Source organism: Dendrobates tinctorius, unplaced genomic scaffold (genome assembly GCF_039654945.1).
Source record: "Dendrobates tinctorius isolate UK_male_01 unplaced genomic scaffold, ASM3965494v1 ptg000191l, whole genome shotgun sequence".
Taxonomy (NCBI): domain Eukaryota; kingdom Metazoa; phylum Chordata; class Amphibia; order Anura; family Dendrobatidae; genus Dendrobates; species Dendrobates tinctorius.
The window spans coordinates 12,815,153-12,833,437 of record NW_027361858.1 but is presented as its reverse complement, the minus strand read 5'-3'; positions in this window follow the sequence as shown (position 1 = coordinate 12,833,437).

Genomic DNA, 18,285 nt, shown 5'->3' with positions numbered 1-18,285 from the left:
CGCTGTTTCACCCTCCTCCAGACCGATGATAATTGAGCTCCTAGCTGGTCCTCCTCCGGGACGCCCCCCGAGTCACCCTGACGTAAGGTACAAAATTGAGGATGTTGACCGTAAACACAAAAGAACGGAGACTCTCCCAATGACTCTTGACGGTGATTATTTAACGCGAACTCGGCCAGAGGAAGGAAAGTAGACCACTCCTCTTGGTTGTCGGACACAAAGCATCGTAAATACTGCTCCAGATTTTGGTTCATGCGCTCAGTTTGACCATTTGACTGTGGATGAAACGCCGATGAATGTGACATCTTGATCCCCAAACGTGAGCAAAAAGCTTTCCAAAACCTCGCAACAAATTGAGTTCCCCTATCAGATACTATGTCCGACGGAACTCCGTGGAGTCTGACCACCTCCTGCACAAACACCTGAGCCAACGTCTTCGCATTGGGCAAGGAAGGCAATGAGTCAAAATGCGCCATCTTTGAAAATCGGTCAACCACAACCAGGATGACCGTGTTCCCCGCCGAGACTGGCAAGTCAGTGATAAAATCCATGGAGATTTCTGTCCATGGCCTATTAGGTACACCCAGAGGCTGTAGCGTGCCAGCAGGACGGGCTCGGGGCGACTTGGCCATGGCGCACGTGATGCAAGCTGCCACGTACGAGACCACGTCCTGCCGGATTTTGGGCCACCAGAAACGACGCGATACCAGCTCCAAGGTGCCCTTTACCCCTGGATGACCAGCCAGTACTGAGTCGTGATGTTCCCTCAACACCTTAAGACGAAGATGAAGGGGTACAAATGATTTGTTGGCGGGAAGTCCTGGCAGTACCTCCTCTTGGGCCTCGGCAATCTCCGCCTCTACCTCAGTCGTGAGAGCCGAAACCACTACACCTTCCTGGAGGATGGGTACCGGCTCTTCCCGAGGTTCTCCCCCCGGAAAACACCTGGACAAGGCATCCGCCTTGGTGTTTTTAGCCCCGGGACGGTAAGTCACCAGAAAATTGAAACGTGTAAAAAACAATGCCCAGCGAGCCTGCCTAGGAGACAGACGCTTGGCCGACTCCAGATAGAGCAGGTTCTTATGGTTGGTGATGACTGTGACCTGGTGAGCCGCCCCCTCCAAGAAGTGTCGCCACTCCTCAAAAGCCAATTTGATGGCCAACAACTCCCTGTTGCCGATATCATAATTCCGTTCGGCCGGCGACAGCTTCTTGGAGAAGTAGGCGCATGGGTGCATATCGCTCAAAGATGAGCCCTGTGACAGTACTGCCCCCACTCCCACCTCAGACGCATCAACCTCCACCACAAAAGGTTTAGACACGTCCGGTTGCACCAGAATGGGGGCTGAAGCAAAACTCTTCTTCAGACGCTCAAATGCACGTATCGCCACCTCAGACCAGCTAGTCAGATCGGTACCATTTTTTGGCATGTCCGTGAGCGGTTTGGCTATAGTAGAAAAGTGTTTTATAAATTTCCTATAATAATTAGCAAACCCAAGGAACCGCTGGAGCGCTTTCAGATTATCAGGCCTTTCCCATTGTAGCACCGCTTGCACCTTAGCGGTGTCCATTTTAAACCCTGCGGCGGACACAATATATCCCAAAAAAGGCAATTCCTGAACAAAAAATAAGCATTTTTCCAGCTTAGCATGGAGCTTATTCTCACGGAGCAACTGTAACACCTGCCTGACATGCTCTAAATGAATGACCCGGTCGCTCGAATAAATGAGGATATCATCCAGGTATACAATCACAAATCTCCCCAGGACATGAGCAAATACGTCATTAATAAAATGTTGGAAAACAGCAGGCGCGGTTGTCAACCCAAATGGCATAACCAGGCTCTCAAAATGACCCTCAGGAGTGTTAAAGGCCGTCTTCCACTCATCCCCCTGATGGACCCTTATGAGAGTATACGCCCCCCTGAGGTCAAGCTTGGAAAACCACTTTGCCCCCGCCACCTGGTTGAACAAATCAGGGATCAAAGGCATCGGGTATGGATCACGGATCGTAATCTGGTTTAACTCCCGGAAATCCAGACACGGCCGTAACCCCCCATCTTTCTTCTTAGTGAAGAAAAACCCCGCTACTACAGGCGAGGACGAAGGCCGGATGTGTCCTTTGCTCAGACTCTCCGCGATGTAGTCTTTCAGAGCTTGTCTCTCTGGACCAGAAATATTAAACATCCTGGCCTTAGGTAATTTGGCCCCGGGTTTTAACCTAATCGCACAGTCATAGACTCTATGTGGAGGCAGTTCTGAGCAACCCTTCTCAGAGAAAACATCCGCGAAATCCTGCAAAGCCTCCGGAAGGCTGGGCGTCACGGCGGACACACATGTGGCCAATCAATTGTCCTGGCAAAAACCACTCCATTGGACTATGTCCTGAGTTTTCCAATCAATCACCGGGTTGTGCCTGGACAACCATGGAAAACCCAGGACCATTTGTGCTGGGAGATTACGGAGGACCCTACATGTAACCCACTCAGAATGTAGGACCCCAATGTGGAGTTTCACTTCAGCCACAAACTCCGTAATCTCCCCCTGAGGGAGGGGAGCGGCATTAATGGTAACCACCTGAATAGGATGAGGGAGTTTTTCGATCTTAAACCCTGCAGTGCGTGCAAACTCCTCATCCGCTATCCACAAACACTGATATTGGTAGCTCTCTGCCCACGATAATAACCTTGGCAGGGAGCATACATTGAGATACCATCATGGAGGATATGCATACGCTCAGTTGGGTCTCCTCCATACCCACTGAGCTTAGCAGTTTTCCGCCGGTGTGACCTTCTTTGGTAGCACAGGACAAGCGTTAACATAATGATTCCTTTTACCACAGTAAAAACATGCTCCGGGCTTCCTGAACCCAGGAACGCGAGGCTTAACCTGTGACACCCCCGCAATTTGCATAGGTTCAGTGGGCTCACCTGCAGCAACCACACTTGCACCCCTGCTTTCCCCCAGGGGTAGCGTCTCCTGTGCCCCCTGACGCAAACGGCGATCAATACGTATAACCAAACTCATGGCAGACTCCAACGATGCAGGAGTCTCATACATCAGGAGGGCCTGTTTAACTCTTCCTGAAACCCCATGAATAAACTGACTCCGCAGCGCTGGGTCGTTCCACTGTGTGTCTACTGCCCAACGGCGAAATTCTGAGCAATAGTCTTCCGCCATACGTTCCCCCTGACGGAGGACGCGGATTCTAGATTCCGCTAGACCTAATCTGTCGGGATCATCATAAATGAGCCCGAGTGCAGAAAAAACATTATCGACAGAATGAAATGTAGCAGAGTCAGCTGGTAAGGAAAATGCCCATGCTTGGGGGTCCCCACTCAGTAATGATAACACCAGGCTCACCCGCTGAGCCTCATTACCTGAGGAGACCGGGCGCATGCGGAAGTATAACTTGCAGGCCTCCCGAAATATGACAAATTTGCTGCGTTCCCCTGAGAATCGTTCTGGCAGCGGGATCTTGGGCTCTGCACCGACACCTGCAGATGCCGTTTGCACCTTCGTTACTACCAGGCCCTGCTGCTGAACTGCCCCTTTCAACTCGGAGACCTGTAAGGACAGCGCCGCCAACTGGCGGGTTATGGAATCCATGGGATCCATGGACTCCTGAAAAATGTAGGCCGATTATAATGTCACGCGGGGCTTAGGTCAACTAAGGCAGAAATACCCGGGGCCCCTGTGGTGTCCCTTTCACTAGGGGAAACCCTGTCTGACCCTCAACTCAGGGTTTTTGCTGATGGTGCAAATGCCTGAGCCTCCACCCTTTCCTTATCTCCTGCTCAGCCCTAAGCTTAACCCTCCACCCTCCACCCAGTGAGGAGACAAACCACCAAAGCCCCAAACAATAAAGACAGACAGGGAGAACTTAAACTGCTCCGCGCCGCATACACACAGGACTATACAGTAATGTGAACAGGGCACAACAAAACACAAATATGGGAAGGCGAGAAGGTAACAATGGATCATACGACACCAGATATGAATCTCTCTCTCTCTCCAACACCTCCACTCCAGACCGGAACCACTTGGTATGACACACAAGCTATAATCGGCGACGCCCATAGGCCAGCACGACTATTTAAAGACCGTGGGCGTGACCAAACATCCAACCTGATCTCCAGCTAGATTAACCCCCGATAGCCTGAGAAACTCAAGCCGGCGCCACTGAGGCTATAGTGGACGGAGGTGGAACTACCTCTGCCTGCCGGACGTTGTGGTGTGAATAGCGTCCGACATGACAGTAGGTATTCTCTTCTAGAAAGGGATTTATCTTCCCTGGAGATGCGATTTGTTAAGTCTAGGGAAATTAACGTAACTTGGAGTCTCCACATTTCAAAAAATTATTTGTAACATCAACAGCAGTAGCAAAAGCAGGCACAGATGACACAAGAAAAATGGCACAGACTGCAATAACGCAAGATTAATACATGACACTAAAAACGACACCATCACCTAGTCTGCCCAATCTGCGACTGGAGTGCAAAAGTCATCTGAGAGTTATCACTTGTTCATTTTAATGAAAGTTAGGCGGTCTACACTTTGAGGGGACACCTGGATGCGCTTATCCGTCAGGACACCACCAGCGGCACTGAAGACACATGCTGAGAGAACACTGGCTACCGGGCTTGACAAAACCTCCAAGGTGTGACAGGCGAACTCAGGCCACTCTTACATTTTTGAAGACCAAAATATAAAAGTGTCCAAACCACCTTTTATGGAATTGATATTGAGCTCAAGATACACCTGCACTATCCTCTCCAGTTGTTCACAACATGACAGACTTGTATCCTGTTCTGCTGATGCACGGGCGGGTCTAAAAAATGTGTTAAACGACTCACAAAAATTGCTTATGCCACTTACACTGCTGCTAATGTTTTGGTTTGGCGATGAAGCCTTGACGTTCCTGGGATTGGACGTCCACAACTGTTATGCAAACTATGTGCCCCATTTCTGTCTTGGGTAAAATCACTCTTAAGATTGTCTACAAGCATATTTCGATACTCCAGCATGCACACATCCCTTTCTAAGCATCTGGCTAAATTTACTGACAATCTGCAGTATCGGACCCGACGTGATTTAAAACTGATCGGGGCCGATTAATCCCTTAAATACTGCTGTCAATCGCGACAGTGGTATTTAACCCCTTCACTACCAAGGGTGGCTTGCACGTTAACTCCCGGGCCAATTTTTACAATTCTGACCACTGTACCTTTATGAGGTCATAACTCTGGAACGCTTTCATGGATCCCGGTGATTCTGACAATGTTTTCTCATGACATATTGTACTTCATGGTAGTGGTAAAATTGCATTCATATAACTTGCGTTTATTTGTGAAAAAAACGGAAATTTGGCGAAAATTTTGAAAATTTCGCAATTTTCCAACTTTGAATTTTTATGCCCTTAAATCACAGCGATACGGCACACAAAAACTTAATACATAACATTTCCCACATGATTACTTTACATCAGCACAATTTTGGAACCAAAATTTTTTATTGTTAGGAAGTTATAAGGGTTAAAAATTGACCAGCGATTTCTCATTTTTGCAACACCATTTTATTTTTAGGGACCACTTCACATTTGAAGCCACTTTGAGGGGTCTATATGATAGAAAATACCCAAAAGTGACACCATTCTAAAAACTGCACCCCTTAAGGTGCTTAAAACCACATTCAAGAAGTTTATTAACCCTTTAGGTGCGTCACAGGAATTTTTTGAATATTAAAAAAAAATGAACATTTAACTTTTTTTCACAAAAAAAATACTTCAGGTTCAATTTTCTTTATTTTACCAAGGGTAACAGGAGAAATTGGGCTGCAAAAGTTATTGTGCAATTTGTCCTGAGTACGCTGATACCTGATATGTGGGGGGGAACCACTGTTTCGGCGCATGGCAGACCTCAGTAGGGAAGGAGCGCTGTTTGACTTTTTCAATGCAAAATTGGCTGGAATTCAGATCGGACGCCATGTCGCGTTTGGAGAGCCCCTGATGTACCTAAACAGTGGAAACCCCCCAAGTGACCCCATTTTGGAAATTAGACCCCCCAAGGAACTTATCTAGATATGTGGTGAGAACTTTGAACCCACAAGGGCTTCACAGAAGTTTATAACGTACAGCGGTACAATTAAAAAATCATATTTTTTCCACAAAAATGATCTTTTCACCCCCAATTTTTATTTTTCCAAGGGTAACAGGACCCTAAAAGTTATTGTGCAATTTGTCCTGAGTACGCTGATACCCCATATGTGGGTGTAAATGACTATTTGGGCGCATAGCAGAGCTCGGAAGGGAAGCAGCGCCATTTGACGTTTTTGGCTAGAATTGAGATCGGACACCATGTCACGATTGGAAAACCCCTGATGTACCAAAACAGTGGAAACCCCCCACAAATGACACCATTTTGGAATCTAGACCCCCCAAAGAACTTATCTAGATGTGTGGTGAGAACTTTGAACCCCCAAGGGCTTCACAGAAGTTTATAACGTACAGCAGTACAATTAAAAAATCCTATTTTTTCCACAAAAATGATCTTTTCACCCTCAATTCTTATTTTTCCAAAAGTAACAGGACCCTAAAAGATATTGTGCAATTTATCCTGAGTACGCTGATACCCCACATGTGGGTGTAAACCACTATTTGGGCGCATGGCAGAGCTCGGAAGGGAAGCAGCGCCATTTGCCGTTTTTGGCTGGAATTGAGATCGGACACCATGTCGCGTTAGGAAAGCCCCTGATGTACCAAAACAGTAGAAACCCCCCACAAATGACACCATTTTGGAAACTAGACCCCCCAAGGAACTTATCTAGATGTGTGGTGAGCACTTTGAACCCCCCAGTGCTTCACTGAAGTTTATAACGTCCGGGCGTGAAAATAAAAAAATCGTATTTTTTCCACAAACATGATCTTTTAGTCCCCATTTTTTTATTTTCCCAAGGGTAACAGGAGAAATTGGACCCCAAAAGGTGTTGTCCAATTTGTCCTGAGTACGCTGATACCTCATATGTGGGAGAAAACTACTGTATGGGCACACGTCGGGGCTCGGAAGGGAAGTAGTGACGTTTTGGAATGCAGACTTTGATGGATTGGTCTGCGGGTGTCATGTGTAGAGTTGAGCGAAACGGGTCGAAAAAATTCAAAAGTCGAAGACTTTTGGCAAAGTCGGGTTTCATGAAACGAAGCCCGACCCTAGGATGAGGTCGGCCACGAGGTCGGCGACTTACGCGCCAAAGTCGCGTTTCAAAAGTTTGTTTTGCGCTCTTTTTCAGCCAATCAGGATCCACGGACACTGTGGGCAACGTGATGACCTAGGCACGGGTCACCACCATCTTTCAGAAGGGCAGTGATTGGCTTGCTTTGGTGGGCGTCACAGGGGGTATAAAAGGGCGTGAACGCCGACCGCCATCTTACTTCTGCCGATCTTAGTATAGGGAGAGGTTGCTGCTGATTCTGTAGGGAGAGCGTTAGGCAGGGAAGAAGACAAAAAAACGGCTTCTGCTGCTAGCGATTTGGCCTGCACAACACACAAGTCACTGTGTGTGCAGTGCAAGGGGAGGCTATATTGTGGTGTATCAGTGGTGTTGGTTGTTGGGCTGCCTTTTAAGGCTTCCTGACACGCTGGCATTGCTGTTTACCCACTGCTCCGCAAACTGCTTTTTTAAAAGCAATCCAATCTCTCTTATCCTCTAGTCAATTTTGTCACAGCTGTGCCATCGAGCCTGTCACATAGCGCTCAGATATCAGTGGGCCTCACACAATCCACAAGTGTCCAGTGTCCAAAAGTGTGCGCAGAGATTCAAAATCTCCATTATCCTCTCGTCACTTTGGTCACAGGCAGCTGTGCCATCGAGCGTGTCACATAGCGCTCAGATATCAGTGGGCCTCACACAATCCACAAGTGTCCAGTGTCCAAAAGTGTGCGCAGAGATTCAAAATCTCCATTATCCTCTCGTCACTTTGGTCACAGGCAGCTGTGCCATCGAGCGTGTCACATAGCGCTCAGATATCAGTGGGCCTCACACAATCCACAAGTGTCCAGTGTCCAAAAGTGTGCGCAGAGATTCAAAATCTCCATTATCCTCTCGTCACTTTGGTCACAGGCAGGTGTGCCATCGAGCGTGTCACATAGCGCTCAGATATCAGTGGGCCTCACACAATCCACAAGTGTCCAGTGTCCAAAAGTGTGCGCAGAGATTCAAAATCTCCATTATCCTCTCGTCACTTTGGTCACAGGCAGCTGTGCCATCGAGCGTGTCACATAGCGCTCAGATATCAGTGGGCCTCACACAATCCACAAGTGTCCAGTGTCCAAAAGTGTGCGCAGAGATTCAAAATCTCCATTATCCTCTCGTCACTTTGGTCACAGGCAGCTGTGCCATCGAGCCTGTCACATAGCGCTCAGATATCAGTGGGCCTCACACAATCCACAAGTGTCCAGTGTCCAAAAGTGTGCGCAGAGATTCAAAATCTCGATTATCCTCTCGTCACTTTGGTCACAGCTTTCCGCGAACTCATGGCCTATGCAGTACCACACTATGACCTACCCAGTCGCCACTTCTTCTCTCGCAAAGCCATCCCAGCCCTCCACCATCATGTGAAAGACCGCATTGTCCATGCACTCAAGCAGTCAGTGAGCGGAAAGGTGCACCTCACAACTGATGCATGGTCCAGTCGGCATGGCCAGGGCCGTTACGTGTCCATCACTGCGCACTGGGTTAATGTGGTGGATGCAGGGTCCACAGGGGACAGCGGTGGTGGGACAGTGCTGCCTAGCCCACGGTATTGGAAACAGTTGGCTGTAGGCGTTCGACCCTCCTCCTCCTCCTCCTCCTCCAGAAGCGACAGCTCGTCCACAGAGCGCAGTCGTACGAGCACTCCATCTGCAGCTGCCACTGTTGCACACGATGTGTCCCCCTATCGAGCAGCTAGTGGAAAGCGTCAGCAGGCTGTGTTGCAGATGATGTGTTTGGGCGACAGACACACCGCCGAGGTGCTGGCCGAGTACTTGAAGCGACAAACTGAGTCATGGCTGGGCAGTGTACATCTTGAGGCAGGCAAGGTAGTTAGTGATAACGGCCGTAATTTTGTGGCAGCCATAGCCCTTTCAAAACTCAGCCACATACCTTGCTTGGCTCACACCTTGAACCTGGTGGTGCAGTGCTTCCTCAAAAATTATCCGGAGTTAACAGCCCTGCTCCAGAAGGTGCGAAGACTGTGCGCGCACATCCGCCGGTCGCCTGTACACTCCGTTCGTATGCAGAAGCTGCAGCGATTGCTCCACCTTCCCAACCACCGCCTCATTATCGACATTGAAACAAGGTGGAACTCCACCCTGCACATGGTGGAGCGGCTGTGCGAGCAGAGGCAGGCCATAATGCATTTGTGGGAGGATACACGGCCAGGCACTTTGAGAGCAGACATGGAGTTGACAGGCGTGCAGTGGTCGAAGCTGAAAGACCTTTGTAAAGTCCTTCAGTGTTTTGAGGAATGCACACGGCAGGTAAGCGCAGACGACGCCATCCTAAGCATGAGCATCCCACTTATGCGTCTGCTCATGCAAACTTTGACGCACCTTAAGGAGCAGGCGTCTGCAGCCAATGTTGATGAGGAGGAAGAGGAGGAGGGAATCCTTGATGACATTCAGCCATTGTCTGCTCAGGGACCTCTCCTGGACGAGGTGGAGGAAGAAGAGGAGGAGGAGGAGGAAGATGATGGGGATGATTACTTAGGGGAGGAGGATGCATCTCGTGGGGCAAGTGAAAATGTTGGCGTGGCAAGGTCTGGTACAGGGTTTGTGCGTGACTGGAGGGATGTGGATTTGCCAGAAAGTGCTCCTCCACCCAGCACTCGCAGTGCATCATTGACACCGGGAACATTGGCCCACATGTCAGATTATGCCTTGCGGATCCTAAAAAGGGACCCCCGCATTGCCAAAATGATGAACGATGACGACTACTGGTTGGCCAGCATCCTGGATCCACGCTATAAAGGCAAATTACAAAACATCATGCCACAGGAGAACCTTGACCTAATATTGGCTAATAAACAAGCAACTCTGGTAAATCGGTTGCTTGAGGCATTCCCAGCACACAGCAGCGGTGATGGTTCTCACACGAGCCGTACGGGCCGGGGGCAGCTTGGCAGAGGTGTTCGCGGTGCACACAGCAGAAGTGGCGTTGGAGACAGGGGTTTCATGACAATGTTGTGGACTGATTTTTCAAATACCGCTCACACAACTGGTAATACTGCATCGATGGAAAGTGACAGGAGACAGCAGTTGTCAACTATGGTTACAAACTACTTTTCCTCCCATATCGATGTTCTCCCACACAGGTCATTCCCCTTTGACTATTGGGCCGCTAAACTGGACACCTGGCCTGAATTGGCCCAATATGCCTTACAGGAGCTCGCTTGCCCAGCTGCAAGTTTGCTATCGGAAAGAGTCTTCAGTGCAGCTGGATCAATCCTGACAGAAAAAAGGACCCGTCTGTCAACCCAAAATGTGGATGATCTAACCTTCATTAAAATGAACCACGCATGGGTTTCCAAGGATTTTGTCCCACCTTCCCCTGATGACACATAGGGTGACAGAAAAATGGTTTGCTTTGGTCCACCTCTTCCTGGTACTTCACCTATTTCGCCTTTTGCATCAGTTGAATGTCCAACATCAACATATGCCACTTTCTAAAACTCCCTAACTGTGCTGCCTCCCCCCCCATGGCCGGGGTCACCACCTAGCGCACGACACCGTGCGAGTGCCGTTGCCCTGGACAGGTGGGTAGGCCGACTCTTGGGCGCGGGCACTGGCACAGGGTCCCTCATAGTGCAATCAAGTGTCTCTGACGGTGGTGGTGCACACCCGCCGTCAGACACACCGCTGTACTATGAGGGGCCCAGTGCCAGTACCGACGCCCACGAGTGGGCCCCCCTTGCTTGGCCAGGGCCCCAGCATTTGCAATCTTTACCTCTCCCTGCTCCTCCGCTGTGTAATCTGGGCTGTTAAATCCATACTGTGCCTGACACCGTCTGAGCCTGCCTCCTGAGACATATATTTTGAATGTGTACGCTATCCATACATGTTATCCGGGGATACGGTACCCTTTCTAACCTTTGTGCAATGACGTGCAATCCATACTGGGCCTAACACCGTCTGAGCCTGCCTCATGCTATATAGACATATATTTTGAATGTGTACGCTATCCATACATGTTATCCGGGGATACGGTACCCCTTCTAACCTTTGTGCAATGACGTGCAATCCATACTGGGCCTAACACCGTCTGAGCCTGCCTCATGCTGTATAGACATATATTTTGAATGTGTACGCTATCCATACATGTTATCCGGGGATACGGTATCCCTTCTAACCTTTGTGCAATGACGTGCAATCCATACTGGGCCTAACACCGTCTGAGCCTGCCTCATGCTGTATAGACATATATTTTGAATGTGTACGCTATCCATACATGTTATCCGGGGATACGGTACCCCTTCTAACCTTTGTGCAATGACGTGCAATCCATACTGGGCCTAACACCGTCTGAGCCTGCCTCATGCTGTATAGACATATATTTTGAATGTGTACGCTATCCATACATGTTATCCGGGGATACGGTACCCCTTCTAACCTTTGTGCAATGACGTGCAATCCATACTGAGCCTAACACCGTCTGAGCCTGCCTCATGCTGTATAGACATATATTTTGAATGTGTACGCTATCCATACATGTTATCCGGGGATACGGTACCCCTTCTAACCTTTGTGCAATCACGTGCAATCCATACTGGGCCTAACACCATCTGAGCCTGCCTCATGCTGTATAGACATATATTTTGAATGTGTACGCTATCCATACATGTTATCCAGGGATACGGTACCCTTTCTAACCTTTGTGCAATCACGTGCAATCCATACTGGGCGTGAGAACGGCTGGCGAGCTGTTAAGCAAGCTACAGCACCTGTCCAGACAAGTACAGGGATTCCCTAGCGAGGAGACTTATTTGATTGTTTTCTATTTTGGGACAGCAATTTTTGGGGAGCACTATACTCTGGAGAATGATAGATGGGGCCCACCATACACTGGAACATTCCAAAGGTGGACATCAGACACTGGAGCAGCATTTACAGGGCCCATTATACACTAGAGCAGTAGAAATGGAGCCCATTATGTTTGTAGCATTATTTGGGCCCATAAGACAGTGGAGCTTCATCCATGGGGACCAACATATACTGTAGCATTATGTGGAGCTCATCATATACTGTTTCAAACATTATATGGGACCAATGATTTTGTATGGAGAAATAGATGGGCCTCGTCATGAGATGTAAAAAGTGAGGTATTTTTCATTGTACTATACCGCTATTTCTCTGCCGTATCGGAGCATGATGAGTTGTGGTATGTGTTAAAGGGGCGCTCTTTCGCCCAGGGCACATGAAAACCTGCAGCCAGCCCTCCCCCCCCACAAATTTAGCCAAATAACCCCCATTTTTCAGTGCGTAACTTGTATTATGAAGTTAATTAAGGTTGACAAGCTTAAGTAAGAAGAATTGATGCTTTTGGCATTCAAATGGGCACTGTAGGTGTGTTTCCTGTCCTCCTCTCACTGCCGACTTTTATTCCCCATTGACTTACATTGGGTTTCGTGTTTCGGGACGACCCCGACTTTTCCCTATAATTGGACGATCTTGCTCGACCCGACTTTTGGAAAAGTCGGGTTTCACGAAACGAAACGCGACCCTAAAAAAGCAAAAGTCGCTCAACTCTAGCGCTCAGATATCAGTGGGCCTCACACAATCCACAAGTGTCCAGTGTCCAAAAGTGTGCGCAGAGATTCAAAATCTCCATTATCCTCTCGTCACTTTGGTCACAGGCAGCTGTGCCATCGAGCCTGTCACATAGCGCTCAGATATCAGTGGGCCTCACACAATCCACAAGTGTCCAGTCTCCAAAAGTGTGCGCAGAGATTCAAAATCTCCATTATCCTCTCGTCACTTTGGTCACAGGCAGCTGTGCCATCGAGCGTGTCACATAGCGCTCAGATATCAGTGGGCCTCACACAATCCACAAGTGTCCAGTGTCCAAAAGTGTGCGCAGAGATTCAAAATCTCCATTATCCTCTCGTCACTTTGGTCACAGGCAGCTGTGCCATCGAGCGTGTCACATAGCGCTCAGATATCAGTGGGCCTCACACAATCCACAAGTGTCCAGTGTCCAAAAGTGTGCGCAGAGATTCAAAATCTCCATTATCCTCTCGTCACTTTGGTCACAGGCAGCTGTGCCATCGAGCGTGTCACATAGCGCTCAGATATCAGTGGGCCTCACACAATCCACAAGTGTCCAGTGTCCAAAAGTATGCGCAGAGATTCAAAATCTCCATTATCCTCTCGTCACTTTGGTCACAGGCAGCTGTGCCATCGAGCCTGTCACATAGCGCTCAGATATCAGTGGGCCTCACACAATCCACAAGTGTCCAGTGTCCAAAAGTGTGCGCAGAGATTCAAAATCTCCATTATCCTCTCGTCACTTTGGTCACAGGCAGCTGTGCCATCGAGCGTGTCACATAGCGCTCAGATATCAGTGGGCCTCACACAATCCACAAGTGTCCAGTGTCCAAAAGTGTGCGCAGAGATTCAAAATCTCCATTATCCTCTCGTCACTTTGGTCACAGGCAGCTTTGCCATCGAGAGTGTCACATAGCGCTCAGATATCAGTGGGCCTCACACAATCCACAAGTGTCCAGTGTCCAAAAGTGTGCGCAGAGATTCAAAATCTCCATTATCCTCTCGTCACTTTGGTCACAGGCAGCTGTGCCATCGAGCCTGTCACATAGCGCTCAGATATCAGTGGGCCTCACACAATCCACAAGTGTCCAGTGTCCAAAAGTGTGCGCAGAGATTCAAAATCTCCATTATCCTCTCGTCACTTTGGTCACAGGCAGCTGTGCCATCGAGCGTGTCACATAGCGCTCAGATATCAGTGGGCCTCACACAATCCACAAGTGTCCAGTGTCCAAAAGTGTGCGCAGAGATTCAAAATCTCCATTATCCTCTCGTCACTTTGGTCACAGGCAGCTGTGCCATCGAGCCTGTCACATAGCGCTCAGATATCAGTGGGCCTCACACAATCCAAAAGTGTCCACTGTCCACAAGTGTGTGCAGAAATTCTAAATCTCCCCTGTCCTATAGACACCTTGTACCTTGTTTTACATTACTATATAGTTTGTTGGATTTTGTCTACATTTCTACCAAAAATGAGGAAGGCTGGTGGAAGAGGCCGTGGAATTGGGCGGGGGTTGGCAGCTGGTAATGATGGTGTTGGTGGTGGATCTGATGGTAGTGGCAAGAGCAAAATAGGACCAAATGCAGGAGGTGCTGACCCTGCGTCATCGTCTGGCTATATAAGGCCTCGAACGCTTAGTTTTCTAGGAGTTGGCAAACCGCTTTTAAAGGCAGAGCATCAGGAAAAAGTTTTGTCTTACATTGCTGACTCAGCCTCCAGCTCTATCGCCTCCTCTTCTTCAGTTGTAAAAAGTAAAAGCACTGAGTCGTCATTGGAGGCTCATGTTCATGAACCACACCTTTCCTTGTGTCCTTCACCCCAACCAAGATTGAAGGATGACGCAGGCCATACTACTGATTACTCCATGGAGCTGTTTTCACATACCATGCCTGGATTATCAAGTGAAATGGTGAATTACCCAGGCCAAGATGAATCTGACATGGAGTGCACTGATGCACAGCCGCTGATGGATGATTCTGCTGGTACATTCACTCAGAGCACTACATTGTCCTCGCAGTGTACAGAGTCAGATTTTGACCCTGATGAGACTCAGGTGCCCCTTCCCGCACACTATACCACCATACACGGTGACACAGAGAAAGGTGCACATGACATAGAAGAGGAGGTGATGGATGACCCAGTTGTTGACCCAGATTGGCATCCATTGGGGGAAGAGGGTGCTGCTTCCAATAGCTCAGATGAGGAGCATCCACAGCAGACATCGACATCGCAACAGCTGTTATCTGGCAGGCCCGGAGCACTCCAAAGACAGGTTCCAAACATCAAAAGAGTTGCTGGACAGCTTGTCCAGAGGGTCAAAAGATCACAGCGTGCTAGGCCGCAAAATGTCTGCCAAAGTAGGAAGAGTGCAGTGTGGCACTTTTTTGAACAAAATCCTCATGATCAGGCCAAGGTTATCTGTAAGAAGTGCGCAAAGACCTTTAGCCGAGGGAAAAATCTGAAAAATTTGAATACCAGTTGCATGCTTAGACATTTAACCAGCATGCACTTGCAAGCGTGGACACAACACCAAACCTCAAGTGCCACATGTGCAACTGATCACAACGAAGGTAGTCAGCAACGCTACATTGTTTCCCCCACTGTAAGCCCACCGGTTAGCACAGCAGCAAATGTTGAGGTGTCGTTGCAAGGCCACAGCAGTCAGGGAATCCCACTGTTATATCAACGAAAGACTGATTCTAGGCCATCAGAAAGAACACCAACTCCATCACCATCATCAACCCTCTCTCAGTCCGCCCTGTCCACCGCTACTTCCACCATACGCAGCTCTCAAGTCCAGCTCACCCTCCCAGACACTATGAGTAGGTCAAGAAAGTACTCAGTCTCTCATCCGCGTACACTGGGTTTCAACGCCCACATTGCCAAACTAATCTCGTTTGAGATGATGCCCTTTCGGTTGGTGGAAAGCACAGCTTTCTGTGAACTCATGGCCTATGCAGTACCACGCTATGACCTACCCAGTCGCCACTTCTTTTCTCACAAAGCCATCCCAGCCCTCCACCATCATGTGAAAGACCGCATTGTCCATGCACTCAAGCAGTCAGTAAGCGGAAAGGTGCACCTCACAACTGATGCATGGTTCAGTCGGCATGGCCAGGGCCATTACGTGTCCATCACTGCGCACTGGGTTAATGTGGTGGATGCAGGGTCCACAGGGGACAGCGGTGGTGGGACAGTGCTGCCTAGCCCACGGTATTGGAAACAGTTGGCTGTAGGCGTTCGACCCTCCTCCTCCTCCTCCTCCTCCAGAAGCGAAAGCTCGTCCACAGAGCGCAGTCGTACGAGCACTCCATCTGCAGCTGCCACTGTTGCACACGATGTGTCCCCCTATCGAGCAGCTAGTGGAAAGCGTCAGCAGGCTGTGTTGCAGATGATGTGTTTGGGCGACAGACACACCGCCGAGGTGCTGGCCGAGTACTTGAAGCGACAAACTGAGTCATGGCTGGGCAGTGTACATCTTGAGGCAGGCAAGGTAGTTAGTGATAACGGCCGTAATTTTGTGGCAGCCATAGCCCTTTCAAAACTCAGCCACATACCTTGCTTGGCTCACACCTTGAACCTGGTGGTGCAGTGCTTCCTCAAAAATTATCCGGAGTTAACAGCCCTACTCCAGAAGGTGCGAAGACTGTGCGCGCACATCCGCCGGTCGCCTGTACACTCCGTTCGTATGCAGAAGCTGCAGTGATTGCTCCACCTTCCCAACCACCGCCTCATTATCGACATTGCAACAAGGTGGAACTCCACCCTGCACATGGTGGAGCGGCTGTGCGAGCAGAGGCAGGCCATAATGCATTTGTGGGAGGATACACGGCCAGGCACTTTGAGAGCAGACATGGAGTTGACAGGCGTGCAGTGGTCGAAGCTGAAAGACGTTTGTAAAGTCCTTCAGTGTTTTGAGGAATGCACACGGCTGGTAAGCGCAGACGACGCCATCCTAAGCATGAGCATCCCACTTATGCGTCTGCTCATGCAAACTTTGACGCACCTTAAGGAGCAGGCGTCTGCAGCCAATGTTGATGAGGAGGAAGAGGAGGAGGGAATCCTTGATGACATTCAGCCATTGTCTGCTCAGGGACCTCTCCTGGACGAGGTGGAGGAAGAAGAGGAGGAGGAGGAGGATGATGGGGATGATTACTTAGGGGAGGAGGATGCATCTCGTGGGGCAAGTGAAAATGTTGGCGTGGCAAGGTCTGGTACAGGGTTTGTGCGTGACTGGAGGGATGTGGATTTGCCAGAAAGTGCTCCTCCACCCAGCACTCGCAGTGCATCATTGACACCGGGAACATTGGCCCACATGTCAGATTATGCCTTGCGGATCCTAAAAAGGGACCCCCGCATTGCCAAAATGATGAACGATGACGACTACTGGTTGGCCAGCATCCTGGATCCACGCTATAAAGGCAAATTACAAAACATCATGCCACAGGAGAACCTTGACCTAATATTGGCTAATAAACAAGCAACTCTGGTAAATCGGTTGCTTGAGGCATTCCCAGCACACAGCAGCGGTGATGGTTCTCACATGAGCCGTACGGGCCGGGGTCAGCTTGGCAGAGGTGTTCGTGGTGCACACAGCAGAAGTGGCGTTGGAGACAGGGGTTTCATGACAATGTTGTGGACTGATTTTTCAAATACCGCTCACACAACTGGTAATACTGCATCGATGGAAAGTGACAGGAGACAGCAGTTGTCAACTATGGTTACAAACTACTTTTCCTCCCATATCGATGTTCTCCCACACAGGTCATTCCCCTTTGACTATTGGGCCGCTAAACTGGACACCTGGCCTGAATTGGCCAAATATGCCTTACAGGAGCTCGCTTGCCCAGCTGCAAGTGTGCTATCGGAAAGAGTCTTCAGTGCAGCTGGATCAATCCTGACAGAAAAAAGGACCCGTCTGTCAACCCAAAATGTGGATGATCTAACCTTCATTAAAATGAACCACGCATGGGTTTCCAAGGATTTTGTCCCACCTTCCCCTGATGACACATAGGGTGACAGAAAAATGGCTTGCTTTGGTCCACCTCTTCCTGGTACTTCACCTATTTCGCCTTTTGCATCAGCTGAATGTCCAACATCAACATATGCCACTTTCTAAAACTCCCTAACTGTGCTGCCTCCCCCCCCATGGCCGGGGTCACCACCTAGCTCACGACACCGTGCGAGTGCCGTTGCCCTGGACAGGTGGGTAGGCCGACTCTTGGGCGTGGGCACTGGCACAGGGTCCCTCAGAGTGCAATCAAGTGTCTCTGACGGTGGTGGTGCACACCCGCCGTCAGACACACCGCTGTACTATGAGGGGCCCAGTGCCAGTACCGACGCCCACGAGTGGGCCCCCCTTGCTTGGCCAGGGCCCCAGCATTTGCAATCTTTACCTCTCCCTGCTCCTCCGCTGTGTAATCTGGGCCGTCAAATCCATACTGTGCCTGACACCGTCTGAGCCTGCCTCCTGAGACATATATTTTGAATG